Source organism: Patagioenas fasciata, chromosome 21, assembly GCF_037038585.1.
Source record: "Patagioenas fasciata isolate bPatFas1 chromosome 21, bPatFas1.hap1, whole genome shotgun sequence".
In the NCBI taxonomy this organism is placed as follows: Eukaryota; Metazoa; Chordata; class Aves; order Columbiformes; family Columbidae; genus Patagioenas; species Patagioenas fasciata.
Window position 1 is genome coordinate 3624293 of NC_092540.1, and position 13514 is coordinate 3637806.

At 45.2% G+C, this 13514-nt stretch overlaps 1 protein-coding gene across 4 annotated transcripts in view; it reads right to left on the minus strand.

The window, feature by feature from the left end:
- Positions 1-13514, minus strand: part of LOC139829541 (uncharacterized) — a 292141-nt gene that overhangs the window by 246016 nt on the left and 32611 nt on the right. For all 4 annotated transcript variants that reach the window (XR_011742056.1, XR_011742058.1, XR_011742057.1 and 1 more), the window contains 2 exons: positions 12061-12345; positions 7534-7640 (listed from right to left, as the gene is read on the minus strand). The gene's annotated coding sequence lies outside the window, so the exon portion shown is untranslated. The remainder of the gene's footprint in view (positions 1-7533; positions 7641-12060; positions 12346-13514) is intronic.

Here is a 13514-nt window from a genome sequence, read left to right on the forward strand (position 1 = left end):
GTGGGAGAGCAAGCGCTGCAGAGGGAGAGGGTGCAGGAAAGCTGGTTACGCTGCAGGAACCATGCAAAATAAAAGTGAAACACCGTGTTACCCTGTGGTTCATTTTCCTGTGCTGGGAAATATTAAGAATGTATAGTCCGAGGGCTCTGTTTAATCCTTAATCCTATGTAGGCAGTAGCTTTATAAAGATTTTTTTCACATCTTATTTTCACATCTTTCACAATCATAAATAAACTTCGGAGGTGAACAGGGGGGGAAAAACCCTCAAGTAATTATTCTCCCGGACTGAATTTACGGTGGGCAATTTCAGGAGACGCGGCCCTGAGCTTTCCTCCGCTGTGTTTGATGTCTCAAACCTGCAGATCGAGTAAATAATTTGGTTCCATTTACTGGACAAATTTAGAGGTCAAAGCTGACAAAGCCTTCAAGACCACACAGGTTTCCTCCTCAGCCGCCGAACGGTGGAATGCGCCTTTCAGACCCCGCTGGGACGAGCCTCCATCCCCTGACATATTTCCATCAGCAGGGTTTGAGAGCTTGCGGCAGCAGTTTTATGATGCGTTGGCAGCTTTTTCCACCTAACGGGTACACGTTGAAAGCTTAAGGGAACTGATAGTTGAAAAGATTGGGTATTATGGGACAACACGACGCTCCTACCCAGCTATCCATGCCACAGCCAGTCCCATCGTATCGATCCTTGACAGTAGCAGCTGCAAACTTTAAAGGTATTTGTTTTAATTCCTAATTGTGGGTAGTCATGATGGCGCTGCTGCAAGTGAGCACAACTCAAAATTAAAGCAGCAAACCTCGTGACCTGTGTCATAACCAAAGCAGCCTGGATTTAGAATCTCCAGTTTACCCAGTGAACAAACAGGATTGGTGTGCAGCCCTTACATGGAAAACAGTGTCTAGAATGGTACTAAGTTGTTAGCACTACAAAAAGAAATAAAGAAGTGAAACTTTTTGTTGTTGTTGTTGTTTACTTGATTATATACACCCTGCTCCACTGGAACGATAAATTAATTGGAATATGTTGATTAGTGCAGATGCGATGATTTAAAAGACTCAGAAGTAATCTGCCTTCCGGAATCTTTTTGCTGAATGCAAAGTATGGGCACCTGGCTCCTGGTCTGCAGAGCTCTAGGGGGCTGAGGGTTCCATGGCATCTCCAGCGCCAGATGATTGAGCACCTTCCACCCCTGAACCGCAGGGAAAAAGGAGGGTAAAGAAAATAAAACGAGACTCGAGAGATTTACATAATGCATTGTACAATTCTAGAAGTCTCGCTATAAACTTTAGAGCTGGAATTAAAACCATGGCATCGAAGCCCTCTGACAGAGCATCCCTACGCTGCACAACGTCCTCCCCAAATTCTTCGCAAGGAGATGCTCCCATGGCAGGTTCTTGCCACCTGAATCACCAGTTTGCAGACTACATTACAGTCCCAACCTCCCAACGTGTCGCACACTCAAGAGCTACCGCGCAAACACATTTCCCATTTGCTTAGCGACTCTAGAAAAGCAAAATGAAATTTTAAAAAATGTTCAAAGTTGGGCAATTTGATTTGGCAAAAATCTGAAGTGTTTTCTTTCCAACTGGTCACTGGTGGTTTATAACAACGCTTTCAAGACGCGCCCTTTGAGCACAAACGCTCGCCGGGGAGCGGCAGAGCCGCCCGCTCAGCTCAGCTCAGCCTGTTTAGCGCGTTTTTCGCACCAGCGAGCGCTGCGGGGCGGGGCCTGGGGAGGCCCCGCGGAGCCCGCGGTTCGAGTCCCGGCAGGGCCGGCCCGGGCGCCCCCGCGCAGACCCGCGCAGCGCGGGGGGAGGAGCCGCCGCCGCCCCCTCCCCATCGGGATAAAGACCGGATAAAGACCGACCGCACCTGCGGAGCGCACCTGGGAAGGGCCCGGTCACACTGCTGCAACATTTCAACCTTCCCCCTGTGCTGGGTGTGTTTTTCAGGTTTTTTTTTTTTTCTTTTTGGGGGGGTGATTTTTTTTATTTTTTTTCTTTTAGCCTTTTTTTTTACCTCTCCTCCCCTTGCAAACTCCCCCCGCAGGACGGGACATGCCAAAGCTTAGTGCCACGCAAATAAAGGACCGGCCGTTTTCTCCTGTTTCACCTCCTCTGGGATTCTGTTCAAAAGAAGGATGAGAAGGAAGAAAAGAAACAGTCCCTGAATTTATTTATTTACCAGCTGTTTTAATTTCTTGTCTCCTTAGTATTTTTTTTTACTATTATTTTGGTTTAAAGTTAAGTAAAGCAGGTACAAGCCGGGATTGGTACCTAGTTAACCCAGCCAGGTGAGTGAACAGCACGACCACGTGCCCTTCTATATTGTATCAAACTGTTGTGAAGTGGGGGAGCGTCGTGGGGACTCACTTGGCGCAGAGGTGGTTGCTCTGGAAGATGCAGGAGGCTGTAACCAGGTGCATTAATACTCTTGGTACAGCAGAAGCGCTGCTTCTTCCATAGGAACATCAACCGCCCTTTGCTGATGGGAAACTGAGGCCAGGAAACAGCTTTTAGAAAGAAAGATGCAAACATCTTAAACATTTCCTATGGGTATTGTAAGTCACAAGTAACAGCGAGGGCATTCAACGCAGCGATTGATGATACATGGAGAGATTCCCTGACAAAATATCCTAAACTGGTAAGAGTTGTAGTTATTCCTGGCCTTTAAGAACAATGTAATTCTATAAGAATCCGTGGAGTTGCTCTGGATTTACGTTAGTGCAATGAAAACCACCACTGATAAGAATTTAGCTTCATTTCAGTTGATTCTTCTCCTGATTTTTTCAATGCAAGTCACTTGAAAAGTATTTTCTTACCTATCCAGAGATACCATAAAAAAGTTATATATTTAAGAAAGCAGTTGTATGTTATTTTTTCTTATAGACAAAGCTTTAACTTGCTTCAGCTTGACAAGTTTGCCGAGTACTCTGAAGTCCAAAAGTCCCGTATTGCGATGTGGTGTTACAGATGCTGAAATAAGGGCCAGGTGAGCTCAATCTGGAGAGGCAGAGCTGATCCAGGGCATCGGAGGAGCCAGGGGGCCTCAGGTTGCTTTTCCCCCCCTTTCTGTGGATGTCTCGGTTGTGCTGCCTGTTGAGTACCAGCAACAGACTCCAAAGGCCTCCTCGCTCAATTTTAAACCACAGAATCATGAGCTTTTTAAGCGACTTCAGCTACTGCTGTAAAAATCGGGTTCCTCTCCAAGAGCAACGCACAGTGGGAAAGCCGACCACAAATTTAGCTTATTGCTACGTTATAAACTCGCTCGAAATCAAGAGAAATGCAAAGCTGTTTTCCCTTTGAAAAGCTCTAGCGGCCAATTCGAAGCAAAGGCTCTGGAAAAGCACGGGGGTAACACAGGAGTGAAGCAGAAAAATGGAAACCCCTGAGCGAGCAGCAGAAGGTGCTTTGAGTAGGAACATTAGGAAAGGCCCAGGCAAAGGTCATTTTCAGACATAACACCTGGATCAGGTAGGGGCTGCAGAAAAGTATCGACCTCTGGAAGTCAGGCTTGGTGTCAGATCTGAGCTTTGCAAAGCAAGTTGGTTTGGTTTTGTTGTGTCTTTTTACCCTTAATTTTAAATACAAGCTTATTATTATATACTTTTCCAACCAGGATTATGAGCGCATTTGTGAGCACGTAAGGCTCTGTACTGAAAGTTTCAAGGGCTTGCAACCACCAGGCCTAATGCAAAGTGCGTTTAATGTAACAAATGCAATGAGTGCATCTGTCTTTATCTCTTAGTTCCCCTACAGACAAAGGAATCCAGAAGCATTTGCTCCCTTTAAAGTTCAGGGCAGTCCAGTATGATTTTATCCGACCTTTAGTTAAAGGTTTGCCGCTTGTGAGGATGCGGCAGCTGCTCAGGTGGATGCAAATACTGCAGCCCGACTCTCCCCAGGGAGAGGCAAAAAGCAAGGGGTATCTCATTAAAAGATTGGAAAAAAAAAACCAACCCACCCATTCAGGTAGCCTTTGATTTACTTTAAATTTGTTGTTCAAGATTGAGGGTGGTGGGTCCCTGGAGCTTGCATTTCTAGTTTTTTTTTTTTATTTCCATTGTTTTAATGTAAGATTTGGTTGATAAGCACCTTGAGTTAATAACCCGAGCTGTTCCTGGAGGAAGCTCAGGCCAGCCCTGCAGCTGGTTTTACCTCCCGGGCAAACCGGCTTTGTGAACTCCGGCACGCAGTGGTTTATCGCCGGGAGCTGCACACCAGGCACTGCTGCTGCTAAAGCCCGTTGTAACTTGCCTGATAAAAGGCATTTCAAATAAGCCAGGATTGCGCGGAGGAATTTGGGCTGATGGGTTCCTGCCTAGGCCACCCTTTCTCAGGGCTTACCCAAAAGCTTTTAACATGTCTTGACAAAACCAAGGGAGCGGCTTCGATGCAGCAACAGACAGCAGGTTTATATTGAAAAGGAAAAGCGAGTGAGAAACACCCCAAGCTATTTGTTCAGTTAAATCCTCTACCAGCACCTCCACAGCCCCCATTGTGGGCTGGCTTATTTTTTTCCCCAGGTACAAGTAGGCATTTCAGTTCATCTTTAAGACAAGTTTTTGCACCTAACCCATCTTTCCCCAAGCTGCAAAGTACAAGCAAATGCAAAGTTGAAATCTTAAGTTACCCAAGTGCATGGCAGAGTTGCCAAAAGATGTTGCTCCTCAGAACCAGACCCTGCAATTCCCTCCTCACTTGGAAAGTCCCAGGTTTCCCAGGCATAGAGGAGGCAGGAACTGTGACCTGGGTCCCTTCATATGGCTTCATGTCCCTGCGAGGCAAAGTCACCCATATTGGAACCAATATTTGCCATTCCTTGCTGCCCTATGGTGAACTTGCACTCACACTATTTGTCTATTCCAGGGTATTTTACTGTTTTCAATTCTTTAGATGAGAGCCAACAATGCAATGCTAAGTCTATCCATTATATTCAGTGTTAATTTAACACGTAAAAATGGGACATCTCTAAAAAGAGTAAAATATTTCCATTTATTATCAAATTCCTCTGCAAGAATCTCAGAAACATCTTTACCGCATAGATGCAGGGCTGGGTTGTGCTGGTTTGGGGGAGGAGGAAATATTTCTAACAAGTTATTTTTGTCTCTTTCACAGATCAGAAGCTCTTTGGAAGAGGCTGCACATCTTTTAAAGAGTTCGAACGGCACTTGGCTCAACTATTCAAACCTTCATAGTCCCTCAGGGCAATCCCATAATAGACATAACGCATTTCACAGCTGAAATAAGGTGCGTGCACGAGCAGTGGCGACGCCACATTGGGACACGCGATGTGTTCCTTGCTCTGCCCGTGCAGACTCCAATTCCCATATCATGACCAAACTAAGATGATTTCTCCCCTCTCAGGCTAAAGGGAAGTAGGAGCTCAACACATTCTCATTATTGCCAAAGGTATTTAAAAAGAACCGGTACACAGATTAAAATTGCCTGCTGGCATCGTTTGGATTTTGCAAATTCAGGGCTTTAAGGCCAGCTTTAAGGAGCTTTGGCGATTATCTTGTTGGAGCTCCCTTGTAAAAGCCATAAAAGCTCAAACCCTTGGGCGTTTAATTTGGAGAAGCTCCTGGGAATTTAAGACCTTTGCAGGTGGAGATTTGCCATTTCCTTTGGTAAGTTGTTCCCACAGTTAACACTACAAAGCAGACCTGGCTGCTTTGTTCCAGGCTAAAATTAAACAGAATGAAAAACAGGGATATGGGGGGCGGGGAAATAAAGTTTCAGTCCGTAGCATCCCCATAAGAACTGACCAGAGTTTCACGCCTCCTATGTATGATTCAAACATCACGGGTGTACCAGCTCTGCCTCCCCAAAAGGTAAGTTAACACGCAATAAATTCACCTGCGTTCTCAGAGTGAAATCAGGACGATCCATGGGTTCTGTTGTCCTTCATTCCACCGGAGTCTGTCTCATACCTAAACCAGATTTCAGTGGAGTGAAGCACAAGAGACATGGAGATGAATCAGCAAGGAGAGGAGCCGCTCCCCGCGTGCGGGGAAGGGAAACCGCGTGGAAATTCGGATACACCGGGCACCCAAACACCGACCAAGCGCGCTGGGAGGCGGAGAGGAGTTGTACACCGAGCATTTGAATAACCTGAATATTTCTGGAAAGTCTCCAGTAAGAACCTGTTTTGAGAATGTACTTGCTTTCTGCATAACGTGTAAAGATTAAAAAGAAAATCTAGTAAGAACACAAGCTGCTTTCTGGAAGGCTTAAATACCTTATTAGCAACAAATTAAACCCTAATGTGGATAAATTAGATGGGTAACCTCACTGCTTTCAGTCATCTTCCCTCTAGGATGGTAAATCCAGTAAAGAAACCAGAATGTAGCCTTGCTTTGCGGCACAGGCTCCGCACCACGGTCCCTCGAGCATCTTTCTCTACAGAATCACACCAGCAACGCCCGTTTGCCTCCAGCTCTCCTGCCACGTTGCCTTCAGAACCTGGCAAGAATCCATTACAATTTTAAACCCATTTATTTGGCAATAAAATGAAGGTAAATAAGATTTAAGTTAAGGGAGAATTTAGATTTTTCAGGCTGAGCACGAGATAGATCTTTGAAGGTGTCAGTGTAAATTCCTTGAAGGTTAATGCACTTAAACATATTTGATGCATAAAAGTGTCACATCTAACACTAATCATTCACCAATTGTAATTGCCTTTTGCGAAGTCCTCACCTCCCTGAGACAAATGCCAAAAAAAATGAGGTCTGGCAAATTTAAAACAAAAAAACAAATAATGTCCTCCTACCATCAGGACCTGTTGTTTGCTTTGATTGATTTAGTACCAGATTTCAAGAATTTATGGTCCCGTATTGTTTCTCAGCTGCTAATCCTTCTTTCCCCCTACCCCTTGTATTTGATGGATTTTAAAAGCATTCAAAAACTGCTTGCTCATGGCTTTTCTTGCAAACATGGACCGGTGAAGGGTTTGCTCCCTGGGAAGCCCAGAGCAGCTCCCACGTACAGCGGTGCTGAGCAATTCCAGTCCACGGTGCAAGTTCTCAAAGCTCCTGACATTCATTTCCAGGCTTATTCTGAAGGCTAACACACACCCCACATTGGATATCTTACCCAAACTCATTTCCTTGCTTATTAAGGTTACGCTCTATTTCAAATCAAGTCATTACCGTAACAGGAACCAGAATCCAGCTGCTTCAGTTTTCTATACTTCCTTATCCATGTAGTCCTGCATCTCTGTAGGCATCCTGAAATCCATCACAACCAAAAGGAGCTGTTGATATATTTTCCTGAAGTATTTTTCTTCAGAACACCCCAGAACAATTAATGGGCCATTCCTCAAAGTTCTGGTGGCGATTAATGGTGGAGGGTAACAAGAACACCGGCAACAAATTGGGGGTTTTTCCCCTCGATATCTTTTTACAGAGCCAAAATAAATTAAAGCGCAAGAGGGTGAGTATCATATATCAACCATAAGCAGACGAAAAATGCACAAGTTTAGCTATTTATCAATTAAGGCAATAAAACGCAGGTACCTACCTTCCCACTGCCTGGGCAGGACCCTGTGCAGGGAAAGTTGAACCTCGATGCTGCACTTGTTGCCTCCTCACCCTTCCCAGGGATAAAAAGCCTTAATTTGTAGGGCACTGCGAGCAATATGGACAAAGACAGAAATATAGTTGAGTATTAATGACGTGCCAGGGAATATTTACAGCACTATGAGTAATGTATTACTTAGCGATTTTTTTTGTCCATATGAAGGATATTTTGGCTAACAGCTTTCCATACATTAAAGCAATGAATATAATGAGACAGCAGACAAACTGCCAGAGACAGGCATTGCTATGGACAAGTCTCTGTCAATACACTACGCACTTAGCAAAACTCCCTCCCCAGATGACAGGTGCTATGTAAATGCAAGCTTGTTATCAAAGAAAATCAAAGAAATGAGGCTTGTTGCTCATATTGATGTAGCACCAGAGACAAGAAAAACCCTCAAGTTACTCTTTGGAATAATATGTGCAGTCTGAATACTGAATGTTTCCAGATCTTGAAGATGGTATAGACCTGGCAATTCAGACGAGAAAAAACTTACTTTCACAGAATCCCAGAATGTCAGGGTTGGAAGGGCCCTGGAAAGCTCATCCAGTGCAATCCCCCCATGGAGCAGGAACACCCAGCTGAGGTTCCACAGGAAGGGGTCCAGGCGGGTTTGAATGTCTGCAGAGAAGGAGACTCCACAACCTCCCTGGGCAGCCTGGGCCAGGCTCTGCCACCCTCACCAGGAACAAGTTGCTTCTCAAATTTAAGTGGAACCTCCTGTGTTCCAGTTTGCACCCATTGCCCCTTGTCCTGTCACTGGTTGTCACCCAGAAGAGCCTGGCTCCATCCTCCTGACACTGCCCCTTTCCATATTGATCCCCATGAATGAGTCCCCCCTCAGTCTCCTCTTCCCCAGCTCCAGAGCCCCAGCTCCCTCAGCCTTTCCTCACACGGGAGATGCTCCACTCCCTTCAGCATCTTGGTGGCTGCGCTGGACTCTCTCCAGCAGTTCCCTGTCCTTCTGGAACTGAGGGGCCACAACTGGACACAATATTCCAGGTGTAGCTTTCACTGGAAAGAGCACATCAGCAACAACAGGAACAGCAGCTTTGACTTCAAACACGGCGTCTCTTTGACTCCCACCACAAAGAGCCACAAGCCACCAACAAGCACTTTGAAGCCGGTGACTTTTCACCAGGCCCTTTGCAGAAAGGGTTTGGCACAGAACCCAGGACATGATCCCCTGCACACGTACGTTATTTGCTGCATTGAGCTGCATTAAAAAATCTTCAAGTATGGTATAGGCTATAAAGCTGTTTCAAATGGCCACCCCAAGCGGGCGGTGTGTTCGCTCAGGATGCATTTGCTGGGCAGCACAAAAGCAGCAAGTGCACAACCACTCCAGCTTCCCTGCCAAAAACTAAGGCTGGCATGAGCTGAATTTTACCTGAAATAGCACGAAACCAAGTGCTATAGCTTATACCAGCAAAATCTCTGTCCTTTTGGATCCTTTCCCACAGGGAGGACATTGAGAGATAATACCATTGAGCTGGATGCTCAGGGAGACAGACGGAAAAGCTAAAAGTTTTTGACCTTTTTAAGAGTTAACATTTCAGTGTTGTGTCTAAATTGCTTACCTAAAGTCAGCTTTTATTCAGTAGAGAGCGAGGGCTCAAATATCCTCTCAATACAAACCTTCCAGCCCCTTCTTTGAGTTGCTCCAAATAAACGCTGCCTTGTGTTAACTTTGCAGAGCCCTAAAGCACAGAGCAGGCCTGGCTAAGAGGCCTTTTAGAAACCCTCTGCAAATGTAGATTTGATTGACTGACTGATTGAACTTAATTGCAGACATTCTCTTAATTGTACACTTAATTACTGACACTGTGTCAAAAGATTTGTGATGCAGCACCTGTGGGACAACCTTGTAAGTGCCAGTCAAAGCCAGCTGCACCAGACACCAGGGAGGTGCTGGGTATTGCTGCAGCTTGGAAGGGGAAAGCAAATCATAATATTTTAATAATATACAATTAGGGTTTCACCCACCCTCAAACACGGCGCGCACGCATACACACAATCACAAATCTCTTCGCAGGGAGGGCATCTGATACATCGGGAACAGAAAAGAGACAAAGGGTGATAATTATGGGACCATGTGATGGTTCCACCCTTTTGTGGTCTCTCCCAGCATCTCCAGCCTTGGGAGCTGCAGGGGAGGGCAGGATGCCATCGGCTTTGGCAGGAGCGATACAGCTGCCGGCCACTCTCAATTTAGCAAACGCCAGATTCCGCATGTTAAAATCGTAACCAGAAATAAAACCCACGATATTTGTTCAAAGGTTAAAACTCTGAATATTCTCAGCAGTGATTTTTGGGTCACCGCAGGTCTTTCTGAAAATAGAAAGATAACAGCATTCGTTCTGTTTGTAATAAGAAGCACCCGCAGAACTTTGTTATTATGGGTCCTATACGTCTCAATTCAAATTGGTATTTTAGCAAACGCAAAACTTAAACCCGTGCTACGACAAATTATATGTATAGCACGTATGATGCACAAATAAGCAGATGCTAATCTGGATGCATGCATTTTTTCCTCACAATATTTTTTTAACCAATAAAGTCACATTTACAACATGTTGTTATTAACTAGATGTGCTAGCCAATGCAGATGAGTGGCTGCAGGGCATCAGAGATGCTTCCACTACTGCTGCACGCAAGTGATTGAGGAAAATCAGAGTATCATCGGTGCATTTATCCTCATTACATTCCCAAGCGGCAGCTCTATTAAAACTGCCGAGGATCTGAGCACAGAGACTGAGCAACCTAAAATTCTCAGCTCAGGTCACCTGTGGCATCTGTGGTGGAACCGGAGCCAAGTCTGGGCTAGTGACCAAAGGGGGAGGATGGAAGATCACAAGTCACCGGGTCTCCTGCTGAAGCATCGCTTAGTCTCAAAAAGTCATAGAAACTGGCACAAGCTAAGTCTGAAAACATTGTGGACATGAAGGCCTGGTTAGCAAAGGGAACACATCCTCCAGAAAACAGCAGCTGCGGATTTTAAGCGTCTCTAAAAAGGGGTCTGTACGATATGTAGCGTATCACGGAGACCCTGTAAGTAACAGCCAGCTCAGGTGGTGATGCAGTCCTCTAAAAAACCCCCCAAAACAGCACACCAAAACTGTACAGACAAATTAGAGTTGGTTTACACCCACGTAAATGCAATTTGTTCAAAACACCTGGAGCCTCATTAATTTACCTGTGACATGTTGCTACACTTAATTGCCTTTGACAATTAGTAACATTTCAACACCTCCTTTAATGGCCCAATTATGAGAACACTTGTCTTCCACACAGTAGATAGAAGAAAATAGATGGGTGAACCTCAAATGTGAAGCTCCTCCACTGCTATTTTAACAAAGTGCTTAAGAAAACAAACCCTGAAGATGCCATTCCGGTTTTGTTTGGCTCACACCAGCTGCATTTGCTCCGCTCTCTGGTCGTGTCCCTCCAGTGACAGCGACCGCTCCGAGAAATTAATCACAGAGAAAAGCGCCGAGTATTCACCTCCCTTCATTCCTCGCGCTTCATGTTCTATCGATTACTCCTGTATGCTAAACAAAGTGCATCCTTCGTAAAATAAATCCCGTTTCCAAACTGGGAGAGGCCAGATGGGCGCAGGAACACAAAACCTCCTCTTCCGACTACACAAGCTCCTACCTAACGGAAATCTTTGTTAGACCAAAACTTGGCAGAATTGCTTTGATGCTGCAGTCCGGTCTCTCAGAAATCAGCCGGTAACTTCAGACGCTGCTTCAGGCTGGGCACAAATGCTGGATTTGACAACTGCTTTGAGTGGAAGAGGCTGAGGGAACCTTGACACTGCTTGTCAGTTTGGAAAATAGAAGATAAATTGCTGTTAGTAAATACTGTAGAACTCAGATGCAAAAGGAGAGCGTGAGAGGGAGCTGGACAGTCCAGTCCCACACATGCTGCTTAAGTGCAAGTTCATTAGTGGGCCCATCCTGCTCCAACAGCCAGAGCAAACACGCGCAATGCATACGGAAGACCAGGTTTTGCTCACATTTTCGCATCTGCAACATGCGTTAGGATTTTCTGTGCTTTTCCTCCCACTCCTCGCACCTTTTCCAATTCAATTCTCTCCCCATGGACTCTCAGCCGAGCAGCAGGATCATCCTCAAACTCCTGCAACGCTGATGTCAACCCTCACTTTCCTTTCAAACCTCTGCTCAACCCCACATTTCCTCTCAGCTTGGTACCCATGTTTCTCCTCCTCTAGATTTATTGTTTTGTGAAGTATCTTGAGCTTCAGAAGTTCAAATTCTCACCGACACCAATCACTGTAACCCCATTGCTACAGTCAAGCAGGTGTAACACGCCTGTAAGACGTCACAAAGGTGTCACTAAAGCTTCCCAGCCAGATCCTGCAGCCATCGCGTGCTCTTGCATCACCAGCATAACAACTGTTGTTCATCTGTGTTTCCTTTGTAGCAGCAGCTCTTAAATTACCTGGGTCAGGACATGATCTGGATGCTGACAGGGACCTGCCCACCAGTTCGTTCCTCACTCCCATTCCATCCTTTTGATGCATTTTTAGCTGCAAGCAAAGCCATTCACCATCCAAAAACGGGAGGGTGCAACCACAACGACCCATCTCCACCTTTTCTGGTTATTTTCTCTGCTGGATATTTTCTTGACAAGGGTACTAATGCCGGGACAGCAGCTCATTTTGCTCTCACCGCAGGGCAATGTCTCTGGGAAGGAGTCGTCTCCATGTGCTTTCTCTCACTGGAGCTGTGCAAAACATGAGCAAGTCAGAAGAAAACTCATTAACCACAAAATGAGCCCAAACTGCCTTCTCCAAAAGAGCCAGTGCAGCCTTAACGTTGTATAGCATTTATGAATAAAACAATGTTTTATTAAACTACTATTACATTTTGATTGAACAGCATTTGGACTATATAGAAGCAGACATATTCCTGAAAGTAATTGGTTTTCCACATCTGCTTCCCTTTCTAATTGGACTAATTACTTCAGTGTAGGATCATGTTCACTACTCTCCAGAAAGCAAGAAACCTTGATTTACAGTGAGAAGAGCAGCAATTAGAGAGAATTAATTCATACGGCAACATCTAAATAAATCATATTACAAGAAGACAGCAATGTAATTATTGTGACTGGTGATTCCCTTGTGGAGAAACATCATCCTTAAGCCTAAATCAAGCGGCTCCGTTCTCCAAGGAATCCACCACAGCTCCTCCAATTTCACAGAGCATGTTCTACCAATTTTATTTTTAAGACCTAATTGAGGTGCACTGTCAAAAACAATAGGGTCTAACTCCTCAGGCAGCTGAGAAAAACAACCAAATCCTTGACAACTCTGTGTTTGCCCCCTGAATCAAAGGTGTTCAACAGCGATGGGTAACACATGCCAGCAGCAGGTCACAATCAAAGCTACGTGAATTTCATGGGTGCAATACCCTCCATAATAAGCCAGGCTTTTTTAGTCTCCAGGCCCAACCTGCCCCATCCAGACCCAAAGGTTTAGCAAGGAGAACTTGCTGAGCTACAAGGCTTCAGAAGATGATCCTGCTCCTTACATTGATGGTTTACCTTTCTACTCATACATTAGAGATACACTAATAGAGAACAGACCCCTCTCTGGTGCCCTAGCAAGCGGCGAAAGCCATTTCATCAAGGCCGAGCTCCCTCCATCTGCTTGTTATTAGTTCTGTCCTTAATGTCATTCCCATCAAGTCACTGAGAAGTCTGGTGTTCTCACAAATGTCTCCCACTAAGAAAAACGCCACTTTCTCATATACTTCCAGAAAATATCCACAATGCCTTTTTTTTTTGTGAAAAAGAGGTCATTTCCACATAGAAACCAAGAGCTCCATGGCCTAGAGTCTGTCACACCAAGATGTGTGGGCATGGAGGCAGAAGAACCCAGGACTCCACCTCTG